Genomic DNA, 25,037 nt, shown 5'->3' with positions numbered 1-25,037 from the left:
TGGATGCCAGATCTGCCTCAACACCAAATCCAGGAGTTATGGCAAGTATCACTAATATTATTGTACACTACATTTAATTCCGCTTCTTTCAAAAAGAATAATTGTTTCACTGTACATAGGTGTTATTGGACTCCTCAGAAGATGGCAAAGATCATGAGATGTGAGAACAGCTGCTGTAAAAGGTGCAGATCTCAGAATGGCAATGATCTACATATGTTCTGGAACTGTCCAGCCTTTAGATTTTGCTGGTAGGCAGTGGTGAATTCACTATCCGCGGTGTTGAGGCTTGATATCCAGGTAAGGCCGCTCCTGGTCTTTTTCGGCACAGAGTACAGGGAAGAAGAAAAGTGATATGTAAAGGTGAACTGGCGTAGGTTACTTTTTATGTGATCCTGCGGGCCGGGGGAATATGCAGGCAGTGGTTGCAAACAGGTTCCCCACAGTGGAGTGATTGGCTGAGAGCAGTAAGGTGAGTCCACATACTGGAAAAATTCAGGTTCTTCTTGTATGATTTGAGCACCTTTCGAGATATGGTTGTGGGTAACTGAAACAGATAATATAGTCCGATGATTAAATCTGGTCCCCAACAGATGAGATTTTGGGCGCCACAAGAGCACTGGTAATGAATGAGATGGTGTGTTACCGAAAGGTGAAACTCCTCTTTCGAACTTGAGAGGGATGTTCTGCGTAGTACGGTGATGGTGGCACTTTCAGAGCTATGAGGACCAAAAAAAAAGAACAACTCTCCCTCTCATGGAGAGGAAATTTCCCACTTTGGACATTTCATAATCCCCAAGAAACCTTGTTCACATTGAGAGCACAGAAATGCAAAATGGTTACCATTCAGTAGATTCTTCAGACTGTGTAGAATCAAGGCTGGATGGGATCCCTTTACACTGCTAGGGTGTGCCACAAAAAATACCTAATATTTGTGTGGGGGTTGGAACACTGCCTGTTTAATGTCCTCTTATGCAGCCCCTCTACTGCCCATAGAGTGTTCATGGATGTAATAGTAGTGATCATGGCCCACCTCCATAGACAATGTATCTATTTATACACTTATTTGGGCAACTGGCTGATCAAGACCACGGTTTCAGAGAAAATGACCTTTCACTTAGAAAGATCCAAACTTTTTTTGGCTCTTCCACCAATTGAGAATTGTTGCCCGCATTGTACATCGACAAAGTCCTAGACACTGTATGGGCATAAATGTTTAAATGGAAAATGTTGAGAAATTACATTCAAAGCCACAATAAAAAGCGTAATCTAGTTTAAGAAAGACTCTTGGGTTCAAGTTCCCTGTGCATTTTCCAGTTGCTCCATTCTATCTACGTTTGCGACCTCTTCATTTAATGGCATCTGAGATTACAAAGTAAACAGTTCTCCATCAACCTTGCAGATGATGCAATGATAATTGTGTAAGCTTTATTGGAGTCTGCACAACCTATTCACATGCTGTGCTTTATCCCATCTCAATACATGTTAAACATTATTTCTCCGATCCTGGATGAGAACCGGATGCCTGTTGTTAAGGATCATTACATAGTTTTTTTTACATATGGGCAAATAGGGAGAACCACCCTAAATGCTCCAAGGTGTTCAGATTCTTGACAATTACATCATGGAAGTGTGAACTTTTTTCACGGATTGTCTGAAAGTGGGATTTTTTTTCAATCATTGGAGATGCTATAAACAACTAAACTTTATTGTGGGAGCTTTTAATGGAATGCATGAAGTGTACCTGACAGGGACTGTTTGGAAAATGCCGATGCCACCCTGAAAAGATGGACCTCTCCACTACAAGCAGTAGTTGAGGATCCGATATCACACGACGGAAGAAAAAGTATTGCTTTCCAGCTCGTGTTGGAGGCTGGGTGCAGAGGTTGTGCTTGGGGAGGTTGTGAAACTCCCCAATACATTACGGGCAGCCGCTGAAGCTTTCTTTAGGGTGCGGCCGTGCTTGGCACAATAATCCCCTCCCCAATGTAAATTGTATGTGCACAATTGTGCATGTCTTTTTTGCACGAGTTAGCATATGAAAGCCGGACCTATTGGCTTTTCCAATGCTTGTCATAAGTAGGTAGTAAAATCAGTTTAAAAAACATACAAACAACAGTATGTCTAGCAAGACGGTAAAAAGTAATTTGTCGCACATTTCTTTCTTGTTTATATACTTAAATGAAACCGGACTCTCACTTAAAAAACACACCAGGCAATGATGTCTGGCCCGTTTTCTTCAGTGTATTTTAAATGCAGCCACCAGAGGGCAGTGGCTAACTACTTTCCACCCTACTTACCGCCCCACATTTTAATTCCTTTTGAATTTTACAGCAAATAGCGGCACTGTGTTCCAGACACATATCTAAACGTAAAAAAATATTATTTACAATATTTCACTGAATCAAAATAGTCTTGTTTTTGTCGAAAGGTTATCACAATATATGCAATATATTCATTGCATAAACAAATTAAAAACAACTTGTTGCCAAGAAACCATTCAATTATTGTCTTGTCTTGCAAGACAGATTGCTCTACAGATACTTCTTTCCTATCATGTTGTCAAAACCGCCCACAACACACAAAACCACTTTCAGGGAATGCACTCTTTCACTTTCAGCCAGGACAAACTCTGCCTGGCGGCACTGCGTATTTACAGAACCATGAACACCTGTTTAAAAGCTTAAGTAGGGTCCCAACAATTTATCAGATACTTCTGCGCAATACCTCTTTTTTCTTAAGATCAGGGCAACTTTTACAATCATTTATAATTCAGTTTTTCAGAAGTTGTGGTCACCCAGGATACTGGACCTTATACGGCCAAGCTTTAAACTGAGAGGTCAATATTATACTCGTGTGAAGTTTTATCTAGTGAAATATTTGGACATTTTGTAATTTCGCTGCATCCAGAGTGAAATTTAAACACGAGGGCATACCTCACAATCAAAATTCACACCATACAGCAGCAACAACTAGCTTGAGGAGAAAACGTCTCCTACAAGACAAGTTCTGCTCCCACCAGACATTTTCTGCTTGGTCCATTCTTATGGAAATTTCACAGCTGTGTTCTGCAGGTATTGCATAATTTCAAATACCAGACAAATGTTCTGAGCATAATAAACATTCTTCGAAGGTCTGGACTCCATGCTATTTTGTATAGACGCATGTGAGTGGTCGAGTGAAGAAGCATTCAATCACTGAACGCAGAAATAATCATAGGGGTGGGAATGGATGGGTGTAAAAATGTGCAAGTAAACAAGGGGGTATCAGTTATAATGGGACAGGTCTCAACGGGGGTGAACATATGCATCACTGAAGGAGCAAACTGGAATTTAGGAAGAATAAAGAGGATCTTACATCTTTATTTTATTATTCAGTTATTTTGATAATCTACCGTTTATGAGTACCAGAGGAAAAGATCATCTCTGATTGATATGAGTAGAGAATAAAGATTTAATTAAAAACATAGAGGCTAAATTATGCATTACATCTTTTAATTGCCACTCCTACAGCACGTTTAAAGAACTTAAAAATTTCAACAATCCAGAACTGGAACTCCATCCACCCATAATTTCCACATTGAATGTTCCTCCTCCTACAAAAGCGCAAGAAACTGCATCTCTCTTTCCATCTAAAACTTCTTCTCCAAAAAACATTCCCACTCTTCTACTTTTTCTCGAAATTTAAGATTGTTCATCTAAAAAGAAACACTGTGTATTTTGAAACGACATTGGCAGTTGTTGGACCTGGTAGCCATAGGGTGGTCCTGTCCCATACTTTTTGCCGTTCACCTCTTATTTTTTCTGTATCTTTTTGTTGGCCTTAAGACTGAGCACTTTTCCACTCCTAATTAGTGCTAAGGTGATTATGCTTCTCCCCTAAACATGTTAACATTGATGTATCTACAGTTGGCATATTTAATTTACTTGTAATCCCTTGGAAAGCGGTATCCCATATACCCAGGACCTCTAAATTAAATGCTACTAGAGGGCTTGCAGCACTGATTGTGCCACCCACTTAAGTAGCCTTGTAAACATGCCTCAGGCCTGCCATTGCCTGTGTGTGCAGGCCTACTACCACTTCGACTTGGCAAACTTAAAACCTCCGACCAAGCCTTAAACTTCCCTTTTCTTACATTTAGGTCACCCCTAAGGTAGGCCGTAGGTAGCCCATAGGGTAGGGTGCCATGTAAGTAAAAGGCAGAACATTTACTTTTATGTTTTACGTGACCTGGTAATTGAAAACTTCCAAAGTTGTTTTTCATTACTGTGAGGCCTGCTCCTCTCATAGGCCAGCATTGGGCATTCCTTAATTTAATTTTAAGCTGTAATTCCTGATCAGAAAGGAGTAGCTGAATAATGCTTCATATCATTGTCACGGAAATGATAAATCCTCTTTACTGGTAAAGTCAGATTTATTATTACTATTTTAGAAATGCCACTTTTAGAAAGTGGCTATTTCTCTGCTCTCACTGCTCTGTGTGCCTGACAGCCTGTCTCCAATACACGTCTGGTCTGGACTGCGTGACAGCTACATGAGTGCATTCTCTCCAGACACCCACAACACAAGACACTCGCCTGTATCTACCTTCATCTGCATACTGATGGGTCTTCCTGGGCAGGGAGTATAGGAAGGGCTCACACTTCACTTCAAAAGGTAGTGGCCTGAGCCCACTCAAAGGGCTGATTATCACCAACTGGTAGTCTGGGGCCAAGGTTGGGATCAAATAGGGCCATGTGCACTTCATACAGAGCCTTTGAAGTCATCCCCCAAATCAAAGACATATTTGGGCTTAAGTACTGGGTCTCTGACCCCTGAAATCAGATCACTACTGGACTTAGGAAGAACCCTGCTGGAGTAAAGACTGCTGTGCTGTAAGGATTGGCACTCTGCCTGGACTGGCTGCTCCAAGGAACTGCTTCTCTGCATTACTTAGCTGCCCTGCTGTCTGCTGATCTCCGCCTTGCTGAGGGCAAGGACTGGACCCTTCCTGCTAACCCAGTGTGTCTCCAGGGGCTTGCTGGTTTGCCCCCTGTTGTTCTGCAGTCTCAGGGACATCGAAGGCTGCCTGCAACTCTCCTGGTACTACTTGACTCTGCCATCTGTGATTCCTACCCTTGCCTGAGGTGCCCCCTCCAGTCCTGGGCTTCAGAAATGAGTTCTGCATCTGAATTCTGCCAAAACACAGACTGCAGGAGAATTCCTAAGCATGGCTCCATAGATGCCGATGCATTCACAGCCTCCGCGACCTGATGATAACACTCTGCGCGTCTCGATGATGATGCATCACAATCACTTCAGTGGAGCCTGACGACGACACAGTGACCAGAATGTGTGGAAAATACAGATGCTTGGTGCCCTCAATGTCGATGCTTTTCTCCATCAAAGGTACTGTTTTAGCTGATCCTGTGCGGGTCCTATTGCTGGCATATCTTGCATAGCAGTCAGCCTGAATTTTGGATTTGCAACAGTCCCTCGTTACCTCAAGTAACCTTTTTGACCACTACTAGTGACTTCTAAACATTCATTTACATTTAGGGGGTCATTACGACCCTGGCGGCCGGCGGTATGTTGGCGGTAACACCGCCAACAGGCTGGCGGTGTTCCGCCAGCAATTATGACCGTGGTGGAATTGCCACGGCCCCTCCATTTTCCCGCCAGGATTCCGCCTGGCAGTCATAATCCCCAGGGCAGCGGTGCAAGCCGCCATGGAAAGGCCGGCGTTAAGGGGACTGGGGGTGCCCCTGGGGGCCCCTGCACTGCCCATGCACTTGGCATGGGCAGTGCAGGGGCCCGCAGGCATAGCTCCGTTGCGCATTTCACTGCCCGAATTTCGGGCAGTGAAATGCGCGACGGGTGCTACTGCACCCACTCCACATCAGCGTTGCCGCCAGCTCTATTACGAGCTGGCTGCAATGTTGATGTGACATTTCCGCTGGGCCAGCGGACGGTAACACTGTTACCGTCCGCTGGGCCAGCGGAAATGTCATAATAGGGAGACAGAAATACCGCAGGCAATGGCGGTATTCTGTCTCCCGTGGCCTCGGCAGTCTTTTGAAAAGACCGCCGAGGTTGTAATGACCCACTTAATCTTTAAACATTTACATCTCAACTTCTACTTATTGGATTTTTGTTGTTTTGGTCTTGTTTTACTCTGATACATATTCTCTATTTTTCTAAACTGGTAAGGGGTCCTTTTTGTGGTGTTTTCATTGTGCTACTGTGTGTATGTTGCACAAATACTTTACACATTGCCTCTTAAGCTAAGCCTACCAGCCAAACTACCAGAGGGTGAGCACTGGTTGATTTAAAGTGTGTATCTGACTTACTATAACTAGGATTGTGGTCCCTACGTAGACAGAGTGCATACCTCTGCCAACTAGAGACCCAATTTCCAACAGCAATATTAACTATTCCCTACAAAAACAATCAACTGTCAAATTTAGCAAATCTTATTTTCTTTAAATTAACTGTCTAATCCCCCCACATTTCGTTTTTTATACTTTTTTGTTTTATTTTAGAGGTGGGAGGGATAATGTTAGCCTCTGTGCCTTTAATAAAATCCTTATTCCCTACTATACATATCAATTGAAGAATCATTTCATTACAAGACCAGAGGCTAGCATAATGCCTATTGGAAACCCTTGAGCACCACATTTGCCATATGTTCGATTGGTCTAAAGTAGTGTTTTCCAAACATACTCACATTTGACCAATTAGCAGCTTTCATTACCTCTTCCAATCTCCCACCAGCCCAAAAGGCTTTACTTGCCATGGCACCTCTCAAAAAATGTGCTTTAAATCTTCCTAAACCTTCAACTGCATTCTCCTTTATAGATTTAACCCATCTCACAACCGTAATAGTACTCACAGCCCTATAAGGCTTAGTATACGACAACAGCAATTGATTTTCACCCTGTTGCCTCAGCTCCTGAACCCTGCTCTCATAGTCTTTCAAATATTCAACCACGTACAAGTTCTTGCACTCATCATAGTTTGCATAAAACACCGAAGTAAACATAGTTTTGGTTCTTTTCCAGATCTAAAAAAAATACCCTGTCCGGGCTCTAATCCCTGTTACATATCGCCAAAGCCTTAATATCCAAGAGTCTTCAACAATAAAATAAGCATAGAAGTGTGTCTAATTTGATGGTAAGCCTTTTTAAATCTAAGAACCTGTTAACTGGTAACATTGTAAATAAACTCAGCACCAAGTTCACTTCGAACATCATATCTTGCTTCAGGAGGTCTCTTCAACCTCATAGTCTTCATGACACTGCACACCCTAACATGTCTTCCTACTGACTTTCCACAAAACTGTACATGTCCCGCTGAAATAGCCAATCTATTACAATTCATAGTTCTGTTACTAAAGCCTCTTTTAAATTATTTCACCAAAACATTTACAACCTCTACAACAGGAGCATCCACAGGATCCAAATTCCTCTCCATGCACCAACAAACCCACAAATTCCAAATTCCGTCATAACTATGTTAAGTGCCTGGTGCCCACGGTTCCTTGAGCAGTTCAGCAGCTCTGCTTGAAAGTCCTGTAAAATCTGTAGCTCTCCTAATACTAGCCAAACAAGAAGGTTCAATGCCTTGTTCTGCACTAATGGATGTTCTTCCCCATTTTTCAACAAACCTTTCTTCACTGGAATTAGAAACTGTATTTCACAAACCAATTCTATTATTGTAGGAAACCATGCTTGAGACACCCAAAACAGAGTCACCAATGCAAATAAATACCTCTCTCTCCTCACCTTTAGAAGGACCCTCCTAATCATTGCAAATGGTGGGAAAGCTGAGGCTTGCATCTCCAACTAATCTTGTTGAAACACGTCCACTACAGATGCTTCCAGATCTGGAATCTAAATGAAATATCTGTCTATATGAAAAGTCTACCTGCTCGCAAAAATATCTGCATTCATAGGCATCTTGTCTATCCTCTTGAAAGAATTGTGATCCAACTTCCAAACGCTGTATTCCTTTAAATTCCTTGAATTCCAATCTGCGGTAAAATTCATCTATCATGGTAAATACTCCTTTCTCAAATTTATTTTGTGCTCCAAACAAAAAATCCACAACAATGTTGCTAAATCTGATAGACAACAGAACCTGCTCCCTCCTAATTGATTAATGTATGTCACTGCTGACACATTGACCATCTTCATCAGAACAGTCCACCCCTTCAATATTTCCTTGAAGCTTATCAATACACACAAACCTGCTGTCAACACCAAACAATTTACATGTGTGTTCCTCTCTAATTCTGACCACATTCCACCAGTCTCCTGATCTCCCAATCTTTCATACTGGCATGTGTCTCCAATACAAAGTCTGGCAGACACCCACAAATAGCCTAACCATTCCATGCTTCCAGATTGTGCAACCACCAACATAATTCATCTCTTGCTTCCTGATTCAACATTACCTTGTCGCCATACCAGAGACATTTCCTCAATGCTGCTGCCTTTTCTCTCTGCAATGCCTGATAATGTAAAAGCCCTAGAAACATTGCTTGAATTGAGGACAAAACAATCCTTGCCAAATTTCTAAAAAAACAAAGTCTCTTTTCTTAATACATGTACCATCTCCTTCTTGGTCATCTTCACCTTCACGTCTTGTAACAACACAAATTTGATTTTATATATTTGGAATCCCAAAATTTATAATTTCGGAGAAGGTGTCATTATTCATTCCTCCTCACTGATTATGAAATCTGAAGAGTCCAAAATCGTTTTCTCTTCTAACAATTGTACTTTCAAGTCCTTGATTTCTTAAGACATTGTTAAAATGTAATTCAAACATAGTATAAGCTGAATTCCTTTTCTCTCAAATGTGCCACCACTGCTTGCATCAACTTGGTAAAACACCAAGGAATGGAAGATGTACCAAATGGTAGACATAAAAATTGAAACAGCTGATTCCTTTACCTGAACTGCAAGAATTTCTGACTTTTGACTTCCTTTGGAATAGTAAAATAAGCATCCTGCAAGTCCAACTTCACCAATCAGTCATTCAACAACAGCATATCCCTTACTAGATGGATTCCCTCAATCTTGAAATGTTTGTAGAACAACGTGTTCAACTGCCTCATATTTATCACTAGTCTCCATCCCTTGTCCTTCTTTTCTACTAGAAAACAAGTGCTTACAAACCCTTTGGCACGTTTTTCTACTGATCATATTGCGCCATATTCTAACATGGAATCTATTTCACCATCCACCACAACCTTCTGTTCCTGAGCTAAATGTAATTCTCTTCGTTCCCTTCCTTGCTTTAGTGTCTCCACAAACTCTGTTTTGTACCCCGGAACAGTCCTTTTTACCCAACGATTTTTTGTTGTACTTTCCCGTGTTTGTACAAAAGGTCTTAGCCATCCTCTCACTTTTCTTTGGGAAAATCCAAAAGTAATCTCTGTACCAGAGAATCCTGAGAAGGTTTAACCTCATCCACGGCTAACTCTTATTCTTCCATTCCTTCCTCTTTGTGGGAAGAACCTGAAGAGTTCTGGAAAACTCTCCCAAAACCTCTGTGCTGAAAATTGTAGTGGGACCCTTGTATTCCTCGGAGAACAGGTGGTGCTCGTCTCCCGGCCCGGCCAAAAACACCTCCTCCACACACCCTCCTCATATTTGACTGTGCCGTATCCAAGGCAGCATATGTTGATGCGTATTTAATCAAACTTTTAAATAATTCTTCACCAAAAACCAGTCCCTTTGCATTTTCACTTACTTTCTTTCCCGCGATATCACCTACCTTTGGACTTATTTTTATTACGATGGTTGTCTTTATGCTATTAAACCTGCATTTGCATTATCCAAAAAACAGTGCTCTTTGACTCCATAATCTCAACAATTCCAAGTCTATATGTATATCATTTAAATAAGTCTCCTCTGCCATGTCAATAATTTGTGCCAGGAGACCGAACACATCTACCAATTTACCTTGGCACTATTTTAATTACCTTTCAAAACAAGACCCTTGTGGATGTTTCTGCCCATTTTACATAAGAAAGTAATCATTTCTGGGTCCAAATTAGGTGTTCAACAGACCTTCTCTACTATCACTGGTCTTGGACATTCTGCTCTCAGTACACTTGTAACTTCCTTTTCTAAGGGCCTTCTTATCCATTCCTTAATAAATCTCCCTACATCATCCATTGGCCACCAATTTGCCTTCTTGGATTACGAATGTTATGTGGAGAAAATAGCTCCTTACCGAATGGGTTTTTATGACAATATTTGATGTGGACCCCAAATCATCTTCTAACTAAGCACTGAAGTCATTGTCTTGTTGAAAATCTAAAATGTACTCATCATCTACCTTGTCCACACCTGGTCTACTACATCCTCATAAAGCCATATACTTTCGGTCTGATTTCTCATGTGGGTCACTTTGGACATCTTTGCTTTGGCTTCCACGTTGGACACCTTTCTTTTTAATAGAATTTAATTAATTCATACCATATTTGCTCATTTCTTTCTTCTCAAAAGGCTTAGTCTTTCTAAGCTTTTTCCCTTGCTTCGCACAACTTCCTGCCTCCTCGTTTGTCATGCACCAACATTCTTCTCCAAAACCTATATCCTTTCTTCTTCTTTCTAACACTGAATCAATTGCCTCTCTCAATGATACTTCTAAAACCTATTGTATAATCTGTCTAATCATCACCTGGTTTATTTTCCCCCAACAAGCGATTTCTATGTAAATTTATGATATCCTGACTGGAATCAAAATATCTAATCTGCCTCACATCTGTCCTGTGATGTAAAGAATCTGACCATTGCTAACCAACGGTTCTTCCTACTCACAGAGTGCTAACATATCATAAGACATTTCAATGCATTTAAGCCTAATCCAATATGGATGCTAAATCACACAAGAATCAGCGCTACTCTGCCTACTTCAAGTTGCGTCCAATGGCTCAAACTGGTTATGTCCTGCTGTCCTAGGCCTGTGACTTCCCGCTTTGAGGATCACAAGTTCGCCAGAGACTGCGTCATCCTCTGCCTAAAGCTTAGCTGCTGTGCTGCCATATTGAGGCCCTCATCTCGAGGCCTTTAAGTCCGTTATGGCGCATTCACCTCTCAAGTGAAGTAAGTCTACCTGGAATCTCTGAAAAGTAATTCAATCTTTACTATGATCATAACTGAGCATCCAAATTGTTAGAAATCAAATTTATCATCTCAATAACTTTCTTATGTTCAGCACATCTTAAATAAACAAATATTATTATAAACTGAATACACCAATCCTGCCTCAAAATATATTTAAATATTACCAGCCACACACTCTGCTTCCATAAATTGGAAACTTTAACCTCTCACATAATCCATTCTTTCAACATCAACAAAAGCTAACTACGCATTATCAATAAAGTCAACTTATCTGTCTCAGGAGCAGCATTTAAAAGAGGAAGAAGATTCAATGTGGAGATTATTTATGGGTTAACGCAGTTTTAGTTCTTTATTTTTGGATTTTTGTAATGTTTAAGTTCTTTGAATGTGCTGCAGGAATGGCAATTAAAAGATATAGGGCCAGATGTATGACACATTTTACTGGTCGCAAAGGGGCCATCGGGCTGTTTGCGGCTGATAACTTGTGTTTTGGCATGTACCAAAGGCAAAATGTGAAACGGTAACTTGAAACCGACTCCCATTTTGCTTTTGCGATTCGTATTGGGAAAGGGCGTGTTTAGGGCATCTCTTCCTAATACCAACTCGCAGTGGCATGTATGAATGTTTTGCAACTTGAACGCGGTCACAAAAAATTCATAATTTACCGACTTTGTGAAGGCGGCAATAAGCCATTCGCAAACAGCAAAGGGTCCCCAGAGACCCCTTATCCTTTGTGAATGGGTGTGGCAACATTTTATAAGAGCAGGCAGTGGTCCTTTTAAAAAATGAAAAGAAAAGGCTTTTCATTATTTTTTTTTTAAATGCAACCAATTTTCCTTCAATGAAAACGAGTTGCATTTCAAAAAAGAAAACTGCTTTATGTAAAAAGCAGTCACGCACAAGGTGGTCTGCTGACCCCAGCCGGCCACCATCCCTCTGAGTGTCGACAATTCTCAATGAGATGCAAATTGTGACCTACTACATGAATATTAATGAGCCAGGTCCCTTGTGACCCATTTGGTAATCGCAAACAGTGTCTCAGACACTGTTGTACATCAGAGATTGCAACTCACAGTTTGCGAATTGCTAAAATTTGCAATTTGCGAGTCACAACTTCCGATGGTTGTAAATCTGGCCCATAACGCATAATGGTAGCCTCTGTTCTTGCAATTAAATCTCATGATAAAGTTTATTTATGCAAGATATAAATGTGGAAAGCATTTATTTCTGGTTGCGCTATGTAGAAAGAACAGTGGTAGAAACTATCTCGGAAGAGAAATGTAAGATCAAAAGACCAGTAAGGACAATGAAGGGGAAATATACACTATGGTAGTGAAAATAATGCCTTATAATGTTTTGGTGACAGATCTTAAACATTGACTTTTTCAATTGATATAAATATTTTCGCTGTAGTTCAGTTATTGGTGTAATGAGATGTTAAGCCTGAAAATGCACAACCCCTTATTTTGAGAAAAAGAAAAAATACTTAATTTTAGCTAAATATTGCTAAAATAGTAAAGGGTACATTTATTATGAACTCATTCAATGCAACAACGTAAAGCAACTTTCTGTGCTTAGTCCAGGCAGGGACAACTTCCTGCACACAAACAAGCCTTAAAGGCATTTCCCCCTTTCTATGTTTGCTGTAGAATGCGGCACACATAGAAAGGAAAATAATGAAGAGAGATAAAGATATTTCACCTTGTTACATCTCTGTTGGGAAGGTGTACCATTTTGATGCATTCCCAAGATTACAAGTCTTTTTTAGGGGTGGGCGGAATGTTTAATTCTTGCAAAATTGGTGGAATTTGGCCACTAGTAACACAGAGATCCAGCCAGAATCCACCAATCGCCATGCAATGGAAATTTTTCTGCAACACTCCAGAAATGCGAGCAAGATTTGGAATCCTCTAGCGTGATACTCTAATGTGGATGATCATGGGCAGTCATGAGCAGTCGTGTTGTAACACGGAGTTCTGGCCAAAATCCATTAATCGTGCGTGGCAAACTTTTTTTCCTCAAGGCTCCATAAATACAAATGTGAGTAAGATTTAGTATCCCCTAGCATGATTTTTCAATGTGAGCAGTCAAGGGCAGGCATGACCAGTCTTAGTGGGATGGCTGCTGCTCAAGTAAATTTGCTGGAGTAGATTTTCTACTTGAGTAGCTGCAAAATCAACTTGAATGGCCACTCGCTCTTGCATGATCTTTATACACTGTTCGCGCTACTAGCATTTAATTGCAGTGCAGCATGCATATTTCCACCCATTGGCCGAACTCCAAGGAATCTGACATAGTTTTTATGTAACTCTGCAGAATTCCACAGAGTGAAACTCCATGAGTTCCACCCACCCTACTCTTTGTAAATTTGGGAATGCAACAGAATTCATGGATTGGTGAATGGGAATGCCCCTGCTCGTCCCATGGAATGGATTCCCTATGCAAAGTAATGCAAGGCAGCAATTTGCACTACCTTGTGTAACTCTGGATTTACTAAGCCATGCAGAGCCATGCAAGGTCTCTTTGCATGGTTTAGTGAGACTCACTTAGCCCTTGCATTGCCTTGCATTTCCTTGCATGGCACTAAGGCAATGCAAGGGCTTTCTAAATCTGGCCTTAAGTGTGTAAGGCTATTGTGTGGAAGTTATATTGCTTTTATGAAGAACCACATACTTATAGTAATATTGTTTTTCTCAATTGTCATAATTATACTATTAGCTGATACAATTATATTTTTACCTACCAACTGTTTTGACTCCCTGTTGTCCAAGAACTATTGTGTCCAATAGGAAAAGGAGAGTGATTTTTTCAGCCATCTCCTTACTCATGATTGGATATCTATCTCAATTCTCTGTTACTTATTCAATGATTTTCCTCTCTATTTTTTGTTTGTCCCTTCCCTGGAACAATACTGATTTATATTGTTTCTAATCACATGAGTTGTGTCATTCCACTCTAGACTTGCAGCGGGCTCTAGTTTCTTGCACTTATAACAATCCATAGGAGTGCGGGTCTTTCCTTGCTCCCTCCCTTCATGTTCCCCCATGTATTCCCAATATGCCTCTCTCTTTCTTTCCGCCTCACTTCATTGTTCCTCTATTCATCTTCCTTTATTTATTCATTTAACTTTTTTTCTCAAGCATAAAGTCCTCTGCATTCTATTTGCAAACCTCTCTCTCATCCATTGCTCCACATTGGTCTCCCACCACACACTTGTCTTTCCTTTTATCTTATTTTTGTGGAGGACCTGCTTGTTTGAAATTGGGGTTTCTGTTTGGCAGAGGTATGAACCCTGTCCAAGCAGGAACCATGATCCTACCTGTGCACACCATCCGGTAGCATGGCACAGCGCAGGCAGGCTTAACTTAGGAGGCAATGTATAAAATATTTGTGGAACAAACACAAAGTAACACAATGAAAACATCCCAAAAGAGTCCACACAGGGTTAGGAAAACTAGACAGTAAATGTATAAATAAAAAAGACCAAAACAACAAAAACCCAATAACTAAAAGTTGAGTTATGATTTTTTTTTTAAAATAAAGAGTTCTAGCGTTTAGAAGCAATAAGTGCCAATGGGGGTTATCTACTCACACCGAACCATGACAAAGTCAACAGTTCTGGCCGACTGCAGTGGGGTGCAGGCTGGGGACAAGTGCCATGCAGGCCAGGTGAGCAGAGTACCTTGATCCAAGTTGCAACAGCAAAATGTGGGTGCAGATGAGCGATGTGTCGATGTAGGGTCTGCAGTCGAGGTGATGTGTTGATTTTCTTCCTGCAGTGAGGGTGATGTGTCAGTTGGCTCCGAGCTGAGATGCTTTGGTTCTGAAGTGCCAAGCACCAGGTTGCTCCGCGAAGTCAAGGTCATGCATTGATCTCTCCAAGCTGCTGCGATGTGTGGTTCAGAGTGTCCGTCTCTCGAGGCAATGCATAGGTTCCGAGAGCGACGTCCCAGTTTGATTCCCGCAACAGAGTCAATCCATCGGTTCTGCTCAAGGAGACTGGAGATGCGTCAAGTTCTCTGGAACAAGTATCCGGGTCCACTTCTGTTGAAACAGGCACAGGAGCAGAGGTAGAGACTTTGATATCCCTGAGTCTCTAGCAACAGAAGGCAAGCCAACAAGCCCTTGGGGATCACTTGGGGTGCAAGGAAGACTCCAGCTGACCCTCAGCAGGGTCAGAGAGCAGTAGGTAGCAGGGCAGCACAGCAGTAAAGCAGTCCTTCCAGGTCAGCAGTCCAGCAGAGTGACAGTCCTTGATGCAGCACAGCAGTTCTTCTGAGAGAGTCCAGTTGTAGGTCCAGAAGTGTCTGTTGTGGTGGGATCAGAGACTCAGTACATATACCAAAATGTGCCTTTGAAGTGGAGGTGGCTTCAAAGAAGGGTCTTTGAAGTGCATAAGTATCCTTTCTTCCTCAGGTCAGGCTCTATACTATCAGTGGGGGATGATCAGCCCTTTGTGTGGGAACTGACACTGCTGATTCAGGTGTAGGTGTCATCCCCTCCCGCCCTTCCTGCCCAGGAAGAGCCATCAGAATGCAGATGAAAGCAGATGAGCACTCAGACACACCTAACCTTCCTGTATTTGTGGCTGTCTGGAGGGAATCCACAAAGTGTAACTGTCACCCACCCCAGACATGTATTGGAGACATATTTAGAGAAAATGAGGCATACCCCGTAGCCGTAGAACTTGGGTAGCTAAATAAGCAATTAAACAATGGTCCTACAGGGGGAAGTAAAACCCTTGTCTTCCTGGTAAATAATTTTTAACAATATTCAAACGTGCAAATTTTATCAACAATCCACATTTTATTATATCATTACTAAAAAAAACAGTCATTCTTGATTTTGAATTCAATCCTTATGGTGCTCCTATAGTGATGGCTTAGTGAAAGTGAATGTAGTGAAAGTCGTTTGCGCAAATGTGCTCTGTACAATATATACAAAATGTGGTTAAAACATAAATATTTCTTTGCGATCTTTCAAACGCGGACTCATATCACTTCAGTGGTCCAGAAGTCACTTTTTAGTCTCTCAAGAAAAATCCACACTATCAAATTGTCGACGTTTCAACCCCAATTATGCAAATCAATCTATCTGGGGGTCATCATCAGGACTGTTAGTTTGCTAAATGGTCCCTGCGATCCAGGCAGAAGCTAGAGAATATTGCCAAGACCCCCGCCAGGAAATAAGACTCTCCTGAATGTCACCACTGTGTCCCACTCTGTCATCCTGTCCACCTTGAACTGCCATTACTCCCCTTCCTATGCCCCCTTGGAGAATGCACCTGTGATACAATTAGACTGGACTGTATCCTGGACTATCCTCCACCATCACCCCAGCCCATTGCACATACCCCTCTACTCATTGGCACTTAAATAAACACCATTTAAAAAAAACAAATATGGAGTCTGGCAAATGATTGAACTATGTATTTGTTTAACAAGCTTTAAACACTGCAATACAACTGTACAGGAATGTATACATAGGAATGACCTGTAGTAGGCTGCAGGAAACACACCAGGAGCCAGAGTGGGGCACAGATATCTGAAAATAGAGATGCCAAAGGGTACAGTAAGTGGCCATAGAATTGGGAGAATCTGCCTGCCATGTACAATGTCAAACACAAAACTGTCAATGTAAAGTGAAGTTACAGTGTCTTACCTGTGTGTCACTGGAAGTATTGTCGTATTATTGCTGTTCTGTTGTCCTCATCCTCATCCTCTGCCTCCTCTTCATCACTATCCACAAGGTCCACTGCTGCTACACGCCCATCTCCAGCCACATCCTCCTGCAGAAAAGGCACATGGCGTCTCAAGACAAGGTTATGCAACATGCCACGATGATCTGGCAGACCTTCTTGGGTGAGTAGTACGGGGATCCACCAGTTAGATGGAGGCAATAAAACCTGGCCTTCAAGAGGCCAAAGGTCCTTTCGATAATCCTTCTTGTCCACCCATGTGCCTCATTGTAACGTTCCTCTTCCCTTGTCCTGGCATTCCTCACTGGGGTCAGTAGCCATGAGAGGTTGGGGTAACCAGAGTCACCTGAAAATATCGAGGGACAACTGTTAGCCACACACTCACCCTTATGGCCCACATCATACCCATACACCAACATCCACTGGGTGGGAACCAGGGCTCACCTATTAGCCACACCCTGTGCCTCTGAAGTTGGGCCATCACATTTGGGATGCTGCTATTCCTCAGAATAAAGGCATCATGCACAGACACTGACCCAGGATACTTAGCATTGACATGGGAGAAGTACTGGTCCGCCAAGCACACTATCTGCACATTCATCGAGTGAAAGTTCTTTCTATTCCTCAACACCTGTTCATTTTTCCAGGGGGGGAGGGAGGATGAATGCAATATGTGTACCATCAATAGCCCCAATAATGTTTGGGATATGTCCCATTGCATAGAAGTCAGCTTTCCCTGTGGCCAAATCCTCCACCTGGAGGAAAACAATGTAGCTGCGCATGTGTTTTATCAGGGCAGCCAACAACCTTGTCAGCACTATTGAGAACATTGGTTGTGACATTACTGCTGCCAAGCCCACTGTCACTTGGAAGGAGCCAGTTGCCAAGAAATGGAGCACAGATAGGACTTGCACAAGAGCGGGGATTCCTGTCGGGGACGGATAGCAGATATCAGGTCAGGCTCCAATTGGCCACACAGCTCTGTGATTGTGGCACTGTGAAGTCTATAGGTGAGGATGATGTGCGTGTCCTCCATTGTTGCCAAGTCCACCAGGGGTCTGTACATGGGGGGATGTCTCCATCTTCTATTCATCCGCAGCGTTTGTAATCTAGGGTGCAAAACAGTGAGCAGCTGGTCAGTATTCCACATTTCCAAACATCACACTGCATTGCATGTTGTGACTGTAACAGTAAATTGTTGTATACGCCCAAATGGTGCATATGTGTACTGTGACGCAGTTAGGTACCATGGCCTGCCACCTCCGAAATGGCGTCCGCCTGTCCTGTATGGTGGAACAGGTGGAAATGAGGTAATGCCGCTCACGTTGTGCGCCGTGGTGGGAGGGGGTTGAGTACCGCTGTGCAACTCCTCATTGGTTGTCATTGGGCCCTATGGGTTACAGTGGCCAATGGTGATGTACGCCGGCGGTGACGGTACGCACTGCTGCGGATGTGACCGCCATTTTTTATCTGTTCACTCACTTGCTACCTGACCTTCAACAGGAGAGGACCTACACTGCAAGTGCTGCTGTAACCTGTGTCTGGAACTGCCCATGATTCGTGTCACTGGAGAAAGGGCCCCTGCCTTCACCGCTGCTGAGTTGGAGAGACTGGTGGATGGGGTCCTACCCCAGTACCGATTGCTATATGGGCCTCCTGACCAACAGGTGAGTACACTGTGAGCACGATGCTTGGGGCATGAATGCATAGAGTGATGTGTGTGAGGGCCTCGTGTAAGGGGGGGTGAGTTGGTGGAAGGGTCCTGGGCAGCGTGCTGCGTGTATGGTGGGCAATGTCTGTACGTAAGGGTATGTGAGGGATATGGTGGGCCATGATTGTAACAGGCAGGACGGTCTGTATTATACCTTTTTCTATGTGAATTTTTCTGCAGGTCAGCGCCAATCAGAAAAAGGGTATATGGCGTGCCTTCGCCAAGGACGTGCGGACGCTGGGGGTCTATGGCAGGCAGGCACCCACTGCCGCAAACGGTGGGAGGACCTGAGACGCTGGGCAAGGAAGACAGCGGAGGCCCAGCTGGGGATGGCCTCCCAACGAGGAAGGGGTGCCCGTCGAACCCTGACCCCCCTGATGGCCTTCATACTGGCGGTGGCCTTTCCAGAGCTGGATGGGCGCTTGAGGGCATCACAGCAACCACAAGGGGGTGAGTACAGTGCCACCATATACTACTTGCGCGTGGTGGGGTGGTCTCCGGGTGGGGGATGTGGGCCTGTGGGTGCCCCTAGGCCAGGCCGGATATTGCAGGGTAGGTCCCATGTTGGGTAGGGTATGATGTGAACCAACTTCAACCAAGCTAGTAGGCATCCACAACTGGGTAGGGGTCTGTGGGTCTCAGGTATGCTGCTATTGGCATTAGGTATTCCTGTCCATGGCCTGGTGACTAGCATTGTGACTGATAGTGCATTGCTTAGTGCGTAGCGCTGTTCCCTGTGTGTGTGTGTGTCGTGTATGCAAACAGTGGTGTTGGAGCAGCCATTGGACAAGGGTATCCTTTGTCTCTCGCCCCCCTTTTTGTTTTGTCACCCTGCCCTTATGTGCATTAGCATCATCTGGCCGAGGAGCAGAGGCACCGGCGACGGAGGGAGCTGCATCCCACAAGGCTCAGGAGGCCGAGTCCACTGACGGTGAGGGCACCAGTGTGACGGAGGGCGAGGGGAGCACCCCTGCTGGAAACAGGAGGGGACAGTATGGACAGTGATACCTCCTCCGATGGAAGCTCCCTGGTGATGGCGGACACCTCTGTGCCACCCCAACTACAGGTACAGCCGCCACACCCCGTACCAGCACCGCCCTCCCAGCAGCCCCTCAGCATGTTTCCCGTGCCCGCTCACCCAGGCAGGTGGGCATCTCCTTCGCCCCAGGCACCTCAGGCCCTGCCCCAATTAGCCATGCTGCCCTGAATGAGGAGGCTATTGACCTTCTGCGATCCATCTGTTGGGCAGTCAACCATTGTGAATGCCATCCAGGGGCTGGAAGCCCATTTGCAACAAACAAATACATTCCTGGAGCATGGCGGCCCAACAGAGATCAATCCAGGCTCTGGCCTCCTCTCTGATGGCAGCCATTGTCCCTGTTTCTAGCCTCCCCCTCCAACTTCCTCTACCCAGTCCCATTGCCCTCAACCCCAACCTATCCCAAACACACAGGCAGACCAGCATGCACCCAGGACAACACACAGGAGTGGCTCAGGCAAACACAAGCACCACACATCATTCCACAGGCACTCACACAAACACCATTCAGATGCTGACATACCAACATCCACCGCCTCTATTGTGTCCCCCTCGTCGTCGTCGTCCACCTCCCTCCCAGTTGCTTCTACACTCACACCTGCATGCACTACATCCTCACTTGCTACCTCCATCACCAGCACACCTGTCACTACACACTCCTCACTGGTAGTCACCCCCCCCACATCCATGCACAAGTCCCCTATGTCCTCTCCCACTGTGTCTGTGCCCCCTCCTCCCAAAGTACACAAACGCAAGCACTCAGACACCCAACAACAGCATCCAGCCCATGCACCTGCCCCCAAACACAGAAGACTGACACCTCCTACAACCACTTCCTCGTCCTCCACTCCCAAACCTTCACCCTCTTCCTGCCCCAATGTCCCTAAGAAGCTTTTCCTCGCCACCGTTAACCTCTTCACTACCCCTTCCCCCCGTCCTTCACATCTGGCCAGGGTGGACAGAACCCATGCGAGCACCTCAGCCACCCAGTCCACGGCCACAGTAGTGTTGACAGCTACTGCAGGTGAGAGAGGATCCCGGGAACCAGCCAGCAGCACTGAACGTGTGCCTGCACCAGGGGCATCAAGAAAGGGCAAGGAGGCACCACCAGCTGCAAAAGGGAAGGGCCAGGAGGCACCACCAGCTGCAAAAAGGAAGGGGGCACCACCAGCTGCGAAAGGGAAGGGGAAGGAGGCAACACCAGCTGCGAAAGGGAAGGGCAAGGAGGCACCACCAGCTGCAAAAGTGAAGGGCAAGGGGCCTGCAGGACTGGTGCTGGGACTCATTCGGAGCCCCCACCACCAACCCTGGTGGTTCAGCTGTCCGAGGCTGCAGGGGATGGGCTGGTGCCCCCCCCCCCACCACTGCCAGCCCTGCCACCAACACCACTGCTAGCAGCAGCAGTCCCAGCGGGCAGCCATCCGAGGGTGCAGCGATGGACTGGAACCTCCCCCCACCACTGCCAGCACCAGCACCAGCACCACTGCCAGCAGCCCCAGTGGGCAGCCGTCTGAGGCTGCAGGGGATCGACTTGCGTCTCCCCCACCACTGCCAGCACTTCTACCAGCACCTCTGCCAGCAGCAGCCCCAGTGGGCAGCTTTCTGAGGCTGCAGGGGATGAACTGGGGCCTCCCCCCACCACTGCCAGCACTGACACCAGCCCCGCCACTGCCACCACTGAGCAGCCATCACCACCGGCGGGCAGTGTATAGTCCTGCCTCCGTGGGCTGTAGTGCGTCCTGGCCCCCGCAAATCCTGTGGGTGTGACACCCAGGTGAGAGACCGTGACCTTGAGCTCCCCAAGATCAGCATCACAGGGCACGAAGCCCCTCCAGAACCAGTAAATCATGCACTCACCCCATCCTTCCTAGGATGAGGCACACTGGGCACAAGGTCCCCTCCAGAACCAGTGGAAGAAGCCATCCACTCATCACATCCTTCCCAGGATGAAGCACACTGGGCACAAGGCCCCCTCCAGAACCAATGGAGAAGCCATCCACTAGAGAGAGTGTGGCCTTGAATTCCCCAGGACCAAGCAGTGGGCAAACCACCCACTTGAGAGAATGTGGCCTTGCACTCCCCAGGACCAAGCAGTAGGCAAACCACCCACTTGAGAGACTGTAGCCTTGCACTCTCCAGGACAGCGCACAGGGCAAGTAGCCCCCTCCAGGACCAGTGGTGTTGTACCATCTTCCGGCTGAGGTGTCCCCCCCTTCCCAATCCCCTGAGGTGCCTGTGTATTTTCAACCTGATGTCCCTGCAGTGTTCTCTCCATGTTGTTGCAGGAGTGAGGTGGGGCCTTGGCCTATGTGTTGTGGCCCTGTGGCCCACGGATATTGAGGACTGGGCAGTGACCCTACATTTGTAAATATGTATATACTTGTTGTTTGGGATGCACATATTAATACTATTTTATCTTATTACACTCACTTTCTTCAATTCATTTTGTCTTTGCATTCTTCCTGAGGGGTACGGGTTGGATATGTAATGTTACTGCATCTGGTTGTGTGTATGGTGTTGGGGGTGGGGGTGTTGCATGTTGCGTGTGTGTGTGTCTCTCTCATTTTCCTCCCCCCTCCCTTGTGTGCTAGGCGGCAGTACTCACCGTGGTAGTCTTCGCCGGCGTTGATGTTCGTAATGTAGGAAAAGGTAGACCAGCATGGGAAAAAATGTGCAACTCGGGCTCCATGGCGTTGTGGTTGTTCCCTGAGTCTCCAGAGGTGAGTCCTTTGACTTCTGTGTTCTGCTTCTGATGTGCTTTTGATATTGTTGCCACGGAAAAGGTGAAGGTAGGTGTGTCAAAATAGTGTGGGCAGTACATTGTCTTTCGCCTGGCTGTTGGCAGTTACTGCCGTGGTGCTTGTTCTTACCGCCGTGGCAGTCGGTGTGTTAAAGTGGCTGTCTGTCTGAGCGGTTTGCACCGTGGTCATAATTCCATTTTTGTTACCGCTGGCCTGTTGGCGGTATTACCGCCGCTTTATCACCAACCGCCAGGGTTGTAATGAGGGCCAAAATCTCAGTGCAAAAAACATGGTGTACCATAGTCCATTAGGTTTATAAACACTATGAAATGTGTTCATAAATATAACAATTTAGTTGGAGTAGACATATATTTACTGTCTGTATAGACATGGTGCCCATATGACTAAAATAGAATGCTGAGGTAACACTGTTCCATCAGGACTCATGTACAGTTAAAGGGACACTTTATTACAAATACTAACTAAATACAGAAGTAGAGAGAAGGGCATATGGTATAATAGTTCAATTTTATAACTGATGCTACAAACATGGAACACAAACTACAAAAAGCAATAAAAAATTTCAAGATGTTAGTCCTTAGATTTCTTTATTTGCTATATTTTCGATAGCACAAATGACATAAACATAGGTTTTATAGATGGGAAAAGTCTACAAATAGCAATATAATTTAAATACATACCATTTGAAATGTATCTGATCAAATACTTAAGAAATACAAGGTTTAATACTTTAAAGCCTCATTTAGAATTTGGAAGAGTGAGAGGACCATCGTATATTCCCACCCTGTAAGATTAACAATTTTCCCACAGGGCCACAGTTGCAGTAAACCTATCCTATTTACTGTGGTGCTGGAGCAACAGATTATCCATGCTAGGGCCACCGTGCAAGGCATTGATGGGCTCGGCCAGGGAAAAGAAACATCGTCCCCTACATGCAGGGAGACCAAAAAACTGCCTAAATATAATGGGAATTGATTTGCCAGGAGAGCAGAAGCCAAAGATTCAACTGATCTAGTTGGCTGGTGGGCCACCACTCAAAAATGTAATGAGGAACTTAATTATTCATCCACTAATATTGGCCTAAAGTTCATAATCTTTGAGATGACAAAGTTTAGTAAACCACTAGTCTAAATGCAAAAGTGAAACATATTTATTTTGCACTCCATTGATAGAATCATTAATTAAGAAAAGGAGCAAACAGATTGTGTGCAAAAAAAATGAAAATGCCCTATTTTCGGGGTATCTGGGGGGGAACAGCTCAACAGGTGTAATCAACCAACAAGCTTGGAATTCATGATAAAGTTAGACCTGGTAGTCCACTAACTAAGTCTGAATGAATTGTCACTTTAGGCATTCTGCACAAAGGTACACCATAATATCAATAATTTATGTAAGGCAGTTTGATTATTTAAGCCTGTGAAAGCAGGCTTAAATAATCAAACTAAGCTAAGATTAATAGTGATGTGTCAGGATAGATGGCCACACACAATGGGAGCTTAGGTGTGACTTGATAGGCCATCCTAGGTAGGATGGGAGGCAGGAGCTGGGCACAGCCTCACAATTACACCTTATTAAGCTGTGTCCTGTCCCCCCAAAAAGGTTTGCATATCCCCCGTAGTGAGTCTGGAGCCAGGACAGGAAGGGAGATCAACTGTGCACTGCAAAGACTTCTTTGAAGCCTCTCCCACTTCAAAAGCACAACTGGGTATAAGTACTAGACTTCTAACACCGCCACTTCAGTACCCTTCTGGGCCTGTAGATACTCTGCCAATCAAAAAGGTACACTGTTCCACAAAAAAGGCAAGGATCCACTAGGCACTTCTAAAAATAGAAGCAAGAGCCCTCACACATCCATTGGATGTTATGGTCCATCATAGGACTTGCTCCTTGTCAGACTGGCGCTGTAATATCTGACGGGCCCCACAAGGGGGCTCTTAGCCGGAGATCTTAATTTGTAATGCATGCCATGGTAAAAGAATGTAGGAGTAAATTTGAACCTACAGTTCTTTCCTACAACAAAATAATATGTGACTCAATACAAAATTACCAAATTGCAAAAAGACATTACCAAATTTAGGAAAGAAAAGGTATATCCTTATATTAAAGATGATTATGAGGTTGACACATAATCACGTTCCTCCGAAGAGTCTGGCTCCTCCTTTGGGAAACCACATACTTAAAGTAGCAGCTCCTCTTTGGATGGGTGGAGCACAGACGAAGGTGTACCACAACCCTACTGCAGTTTACCGCAGTTCCCTGTACATCAACCACTGCCCTGGCAACCCCACATCCGTTTTATCAGCCACACCCGATGATGCCGTTTGTGCCTTTCTTAGGCTGAGGCCGGGGCAGAGGAAGAGGCAGGCACAGAGAAAGAGGACATGTACATTGGGCAAAGGAAGAACCACAAATGGTGACCAGGAGCCAAAGCAGGAACCAGTCAACGAAAATTTAGTTGTCAACCTGTCTTAAGACAACTTTCCACTGATGAGGTCTGTGCTCTGAATAAAGGTCTAGGCTTTGTACCTACCCCCAAGGAAGATTTATTTCGCCTTAATTGCAAACTCTCTCAATTTTTCAGAAAAATCAGACTACGCGTTTTCTTTAAGGACAAACCTGTTGATTTACGGAGAGAGAATTCTGGACTCAGGAATCCATCTTCTTTCATTCCTCCCACCTCAGCAATGCCCTGCAAGCTTCTCGCATTTGA

Source organism: Pleurodeles waltl, chromosome 12, assembly GCF_031143425.1.
Source record: "Pleurodeles waltl isolate 20211129_DDA chromosome 12, aPleWal1.hap1.20221129, whole genome shotgun sequence".
Taxonomy (NCBI): Eukaryota; Metazoa; Chordata; class Amphibia; order Caudata; family Salamandridae; genus Pleurodeles; species Pleurodeles waltl.
The sequence above is the reverse complement of the archived record's forward strand: the minus strand, read 5'-3'. Positions refer to the sequence as shown.